The sequence below is a fragment of the Porites lutea genome, chromosome 3 (assembly GCF_958299795.1).
Source record: "Porites lutea chromosome 3, jaPorLute2.1, whole genome shotgun sequence".
NCBI lineage: Eukaryota > Metazoa > Cnidaria > Anthozoa > Scleractinia > Poritidae > Porites > Porites lutea.
The window spans coordinates 45,809,435-45,816,653 of NC_133203.1; positions in this window are offsets into that span (position 1 = coordinate 45,809,435).

The following is a 7,219-nucleotide window of genomic DNA, read 5'->3' on the forward strand; positions in this document are numbered from 1 at the left end:
GTGTGTTCAAGTAGTATTTACTTTTTTGAAATTTCAATATGCACTGATGATCTGAAGTACTCAGCAGTGTCGAATTCAGTGAGACTCACCCTCTATAGGTACTAACCTGTACCCAGGGGGTACTCCCCTATAAAAGTGACGGGGGTGCTCGTCGGAAAATTTCGAGAACACCCCTAAAAGGTTCCAGAATCTTTCCACCTCTAAGAGGTACCAATTCAACAACAACAAATCATATAACTGGCACTGCAAATTTTAATAGTAATAAAGATAACTTTCGAACACTTTCTTCTCATGCAAGGACTTTTTGAAAGTATTATCATAAATCTTCAACCTTATCAGTTATTTTAGGTTTTAGCACGCTAGGTGTGACCAATCCACAAATTTAAGCCCCTAAAAGGTACGACGAGCGCCCCCGTCACTTTTATAGGGGAGTACACCCCCCCGGAACCTGTACTTAGACTACTCGCGAATGCATTGACACGTTAAGTAGCCGTGATTCTTGGATCAGCTGCAAGCCCGTTGGCTGCGTTGGAGCTATTTCCAAAACTGTGTACCATTTAAATTTTTTAGATGTTCTTCAAATGTATGAGCCTACGAAATAAATTTGTTAAAAACATGAAGTTAACTTATTAGTATACCTGAGATTTCGTCTTCAAGTATCAATGCCCTAAGTACTCCAAAAAAAGAAGGGAAAATTGGAGAGGAGCAGAATTGGGGTTCACCAATAATTTAACAAACCCGCTTCCATCCCTTTGACAACTTGAGCCCGCTTCTGTTCTCGGATGCTACCATTTAACAATTATTCCTCGAGCCCGAATGGGCTATTGACTCAGAGGCCATGAGGGGGAGAGGAATAATTGTCTTAGTAAAATCCAATTAGTTGGTCAAAAATATCGAGACAAAACAACTTTAGCTTGTAAAACGCGATTCAGCCGCCATTGTTTTCGTTTTCAAAGCTGGCGCTTTTCACTACTAGTGGGCTAGCCCAGTAGTTGCTTAACCAATCAGAACGCAGCATTGATAATAGACCACTAGTTGGATTTTACTTAAGTCTCATATGAGGAGGCCCGAAGTGCCGGGGAAGTGCCACCCCTTTCCCTCTTGCAAACCATTTTTGACAGAAACGTTACCCTTTCGTATGTCTTCCATGGAAAATGGTATCTTTTTAATAGTGGCTATTTAAAACTTGAAAAGTTACTGTAAAGAGGGGATATCCGGGACATGTTAATAAATTTTGGAAATTAAAACAAAACTGAATGCAAGGCTGGCAATACGGCAGTGGGCTGATTTGTTTACGCATTGAGTCGACCTTTGCTTTCAAAGGTTTTTAAATTTTGGAGCTTTTGAATGCCTGTAACCCGTTCAGTATAAGTCAAACGCCTGATCAACACTGAATTAAACAGTTTGTAAATCTTGGTTTTGCCTGCATAGCAAGCGTTTCCGCGCGGGTTCGTCGAGAAAGTTGGAATCGCGCAATAACTCGATTGGAACGCTTGCTACGCAGGCTAATTCTAACTACCGTAAATGCTCGAATTAGCGCCCAGCTTCAAACAACCGCCCCGCTTCGAATTAGCGCTCCTCCTAAGGCTCAAAATTTGTAATAAGCTCCCCCTTTCAAATAAGCGCCCCCCCTCCTCCGAGAAAAAATGAGTTTCGGTACCCCGTACGATATACGAGACGTACACGGTCTATACGGTTCTTTTAATGAAATGTGACAACAAACAGTAATGTCCTTTCAAAGTCGTACGGATTTGCTTCTCATTTCCTTGATAGAAAAATCCATGTGAGCACATAGCTGCTTCACTTTATTAAGTTCCTCGTAAAACTTTGCTCCCAATCGCCGGCTCCTTGTTACTGCCTTCAAAGTTCCTGGAATTACGAGGCCATTTTCAAGTTTCCTGCTTCCAGTGACTTCAACTACCACCTGATTATCCTCATGAGCATGTAGGACATCACGCTTTCGGATGTCGAAGATGCAGCTCCTATGACAACATTGCTTGAGGACAGCGATATAGAAATTGAAGTTGATTAAGGATCCAAATGCTTAGGAGAGACACGATATTTTAACATTAACAATGTGTTTTTATTGTATGTTTAATTGGAGGCAACTGGACATTAACCGCGGGCTTTTCTTTTTAGACAAAACATTTCACAATAGCAAACGCATAATTTTGTTAGACTTGTTCTATTGCAGAAATAAAATACACTTTTTGATGAAAAAGTCTTAAGAACGTTTCGAGTTCGCAAAAAGTAGTTTTCTTTAAGGTTTTTGAATTTTTATGTTGCAGTTTGGTTTTAAAATAAAAATAAAGATAGTGTCATTTTCAGGCTAAAAATTGATAAACGAAATAAGCGTCCCCTTCAAATAAGTGCCCCCCTTCGAATTAACAGCCCCTCTCGCCTTAGAAAATCAAATAAGCGCCCCGGGCGCTAATTCGAGCATTTACGGTATAAGATACGGCGACTACGGACTACGACTACGGATAAACATGCTACTGCGCATGATCAAAACCACGTGACTGTTCATTTTTCCCGCGTAGTCCTGCGGCTACGGTGAGTTGTTGAGCTGTTTCGCGTAGTGGCGACTACGGAGAACATTTTGCTCGTATTTTGCCGTCCGGTAACTCAAGAATGTCATCTTTTCGTAAAAAAGTTTTCAATTCACCTGCTTTAAGTGAGAGGGAAGCGAAATATGTAAGTTGTGTCTAATTTCTGCTCAGATTTACGCTTTTAATCTACTGTTGTGATTCAAATCTTTTAAGCTGAGATGTTTATACGCAGAATTCAGATTGACGGCGTAGGAGAAGAGAAATCATGCAGGTAATTTAATTTCTCTTCGCACTTGAAAAGTTTCAATGTTTGGTCGAATTGATCATTTTGTCTTTCTACGTGTGTAACCTTTGTTTATTCGAGTTTTTGAATCGCGCCATTTGCTGAATGAAAATGATGTAAACATCTTCGAGACAATCGAAACTCGGCATTTCAATACTTCAAACTACATCAGATCAGTAGTCGGAGAAGTCCATCCTCTAAATCTAATAAATGAGCTATTACTATTTCTGTCTATTTCTTTAATATTTGACATAAGTATTCATGGGCGAAAAAATAAAACCTGTGTAACCAAAACTTTGTTTACGAATTTCACCCGACGTAATTGCTTCCTTCAAGTATGGAAGAATTTGTTCATTGTTCTAAACATAAGATCACATGCAAAACTGACTTGCATTTTTGTGAACTGTGATGAAAACAAGAAAATCTTTGCGTCTTGTTTCCCTCTCCGCCTCTTCTCTCGTAGTTTACTGTCTGTAGTGCAATGTTAACGTTCTATATTTGCACGACTCAACCCAGTGCTACGAACAAAGGACAACGCTCGTCCAGCCGTAGTTCGTAGTCAGTAGTCTCCGTATCTTAAACTCCCTATTCATTAGAGAGCTTAAGCAAAGGCGTTTTAGAGCGACGGACGTCAACCGGAAGTAAGGCATTTTCCCTCTTAACATGCCTTGACGATATAAAATTTGTATTCCTTAGCTTACTGTTAGAGAGGTGATTTGACTGAAAATTTCGGCGAAACCACCGTTTAAAAATGAAAAAAGGCCACTTCCGGTTGACGTGCGTCGCTCAAAAACGTCTTTGCTTAAGCTCCCTCATATGCACAAACACCAGTTACCCTACTACTGAAACAAGCAACCGCTGACAAAAGTGTGTTTGATAGGTAGGTACTTCATGTATGGGGACATATATTGTACCGCTTTTACCTAATTAACTTATAACTTCACTCTTTCTGCTTGGTTCCTTGTTGCCTTGAAGCTTTGTTCTCTGTTAACTTGTTGCTCTGTTTCCTTGTTTCCTAGTTACTCTGTTACCTTGTTACCTTGTTACCTTGTTACTCTGTTACCTTGTTACCTTGTTACTCTGTTGCCTTGTTACCTTTTTACTCTGTTACCTTGTTACCTTGTTACTCTGTTACCTTGTTACCTTGTTACCTTGTTACTCTGTTACCTTGTTACCTTGTTACTCTGTTTCCTTGTTACTCTGTTACCTTGTTACTCTGTTACCTTGTTACCCTGTTACCTTGTTACCTTGTTACTCTGTTACCTTGTTACTCTTTAACCTTGTTACCTTATTACCTTGTTGCTCTGTTACGTTGTTACCTTGTTACTCTGGTACCTTGTTACTCTGTTACCTTGTTGGCTTTTTACTCTGTTACCTTGTTACTCTGTTACCTTGTTACTCTGACCTTGTTACCTTGTTACACTATTGCCTTGTTACCTTGTTACTCTGTTACCTTGTTACCTTGTTACTCTGTTACCCTGTTGTCTAAATTTTAGTTTATTTTTGTATGACAAGTCGCAATTGGTTTTTCCCGATTGGACGCGTACTTTTGGAGTATGGTCGTGGTTGAATGGTTTGCATTACAATTCGTTTTTCGTTTATGGTAATTAGCAGCAATCAGCTTTATTTGGTACATTTTTTTCTCTTTGACGGAAATCAACAAAAGTTTCCTTTTTTGAGAACAGCGCTTAGTCAATGACGAAGGCCCTGTGTCTCAATGCTATAGCACCTGAAGCCTTTTATAGTTTCTTTTGGCTTTTATACTTTTATCATGATTTTCCAAAAAATGTAAGCGAAATGTCTGGGCAATATTTTTACGATCAGATATTTTGTATAAAACGCTGAGTCTTAAGGCGCCCTTTTAAAATGACTTAACAACGGGGCTGGGTGCTACAACGGGTATAACGTTTGGATACTTTTAGTCAATACCACACACACAAGTGAGGCTGAAGTTTTATTGCATTCGTTTTTTAATCATACCTTATCTGTTATTGAGACAATCGTTGAAAATCGCACAACACGAGGAAATCGAGTAACTAATGTAGATCAGTTCAGTTTTGCATTAAATACCAGATAACTCCAGGCTGGCTTCCTCCATCTACCGATTTAGTCTTCAAGTTTTTTTGAGACTTCCAGAGGTCAGTTGTACAAACCCTAACGTCAGACCTAACTGCCAACTCTTGGCTTTGCCTGATCTCGAGGTCAGATCTGTTACGTCCAACATTAAGGTTTATGCAATGCAACTGATATATGATCATTTTTCATTATGCAAATCAAAGCAAAATCGTTTTTTCTCTTTTTTCTTTCAACACCGTTTTCATTTTTTACATTAACTGTGGATCACCTTATATGCCAAATTATTATATCTGAATTGATTGTAACTTTTGCGGCTATAAGGAAGGAGCACCATGGGTAAGAAAATATGGTAAACTACCCATCCGCGAAAATATGGAAATCACGTGACCGTACACCGACCGTTCGTCCGCACCACAGGCATACCAATGTGAATAACTCAATCAACAGGTATGGCAACCCAAATGCAACTCGAGATTATTTTGACGGGAAATCGCATAGCCACCCGCCTCTTGTGAAGCAGGGACAACTAAAGGGTCAAAGAACACGAAAACGGAAAGCGGAAATTCTCTCTGTATCCGTGTTTTCTTAAGAATTAAGCTTGGATTAATTGTCAACCCAAATGCAACTCGATGTTATTTTTGACGAGAAATCGTATAGCTACCTGCGCCTTGTGAAGCAGAGACAACTGAAGATCCAATGAACACGGAAACGGAAAGCGGGAATTCTCTCTGTATCCGTGTTTTCTAAAGTACTGAGCTTAGATTAACTGTCATGTCCACAGATTTGGAATATAGAGCAAGAAAAAGACAGAGAAAAAATAGAAAGTAGTCTGCAGGCCAGCGAGGCTCAACGAGAAAAAGGGCGACAGAGATCTAGAGCGAACGATAAAAAAACAAAGGAGACATTTTTTTGTTGGAAGAACTACATAAAGATTTTATGGCGGCGGTAAGAAAATGAGAAATGCTAGCGGCCACCAATGCAAGGTGAACATGAGCGGAAGTGAAGAAAAAAAGTGAGCAAGGAAACGTACGACAGTTTTCTCCATGTAACGTGTAATTAAGAAGTTTCATTATTCAGGAAAATTAAAGATGTCAAAAATTTGTCGTTTTTTAACAGTTACTGAATTATGTTTTTTCTTTTAATTTAATCGGTTGAAAAATAAAGATTAAAACAAAAATGGTTATCATGACGGTCTCCTTGTTTTGGGTTGTATCCAATCCCATTATGGCTCTTGGTTGTATATTGAGGGTTTGAGAATTAGAGTAACAATTTCATGATTTAACCGACGGAATACAAAAGAAAAAGTACACAAAGGTAAATCTCCAGTAAGTGTAGAAATAACCCCTCCTAAGAATCAAAGGTGATTATATGCCCTGTAACGTTGTTAGTTTCATAATTTATATTTCTTGTCACTAAGTACTAAGTCAAGACTTTACAAAACATGGAGGAAGAACTTATGAACTTGAACATGATAGGCTATGTCAATTTAAAGCCTTGTTCGTCGGCCTTTTATCATTGTTATCATTATCATCCGTGGATCATTAGAAAGTATTAAACAGGTTGTCCAGCAGCTGCATGAATTGTTAGTTCTTTCTTTTATAACAAGCAGAGGAGCGTATTACGATAGCCTACTATATAGTGTCCTTAATTCGCAAGTAATAAAAACGCTGCTGTCGCTAGTATAGGTCACCGACACAAATAGATTTTGATGGCGATACACCTTCGCTGTTCCAACTTCACTGCCTGCGACTACCTATCAAGTCTATCACGGTATTCTTTGACGTATCTACACAACTTGTACCACTAATCTAATAATAGTCCCGCCCATCTTGCTAGCAAATTCTTCTCGCAATTTTAACTAAAAAGATTTAAAGAAAATTGCTTGGTGTGTGAAAAGATTGAGTAACAAGTATGGCAAAAATTGCAAAAATAACAAATCTAACAAAATTCTAGACTTAGAAAGAAGAAAGGCCTAGACGGACTTCGAGAAGTTCGCAAATTTCGCAAAGATCGCAAAATTAACAAGAATTTTTCTTGCTATGTGAAAAGATTAAGACAATGAAGGGCCACGAGAAGGCCTCAAATTTTCCCATAAATCGAAAAAAAAAAAAAGAATTTGTGAAAAGAATTCACCTTCTTGGCCTTTTCTCTCTCTAAGTCTAGAATTTATTTAATTTTTTTATTCTTGCTTTTGCGATATTTCAAGTACTCAATCTCTTCACACAGCAAGAAAAATCCTTGTTAGTTTTACGATTTTTGAGAGATTTGAGGGCTTTTGGAGGCCCTTCTTAACCATTTTTCTTTGTAAGTC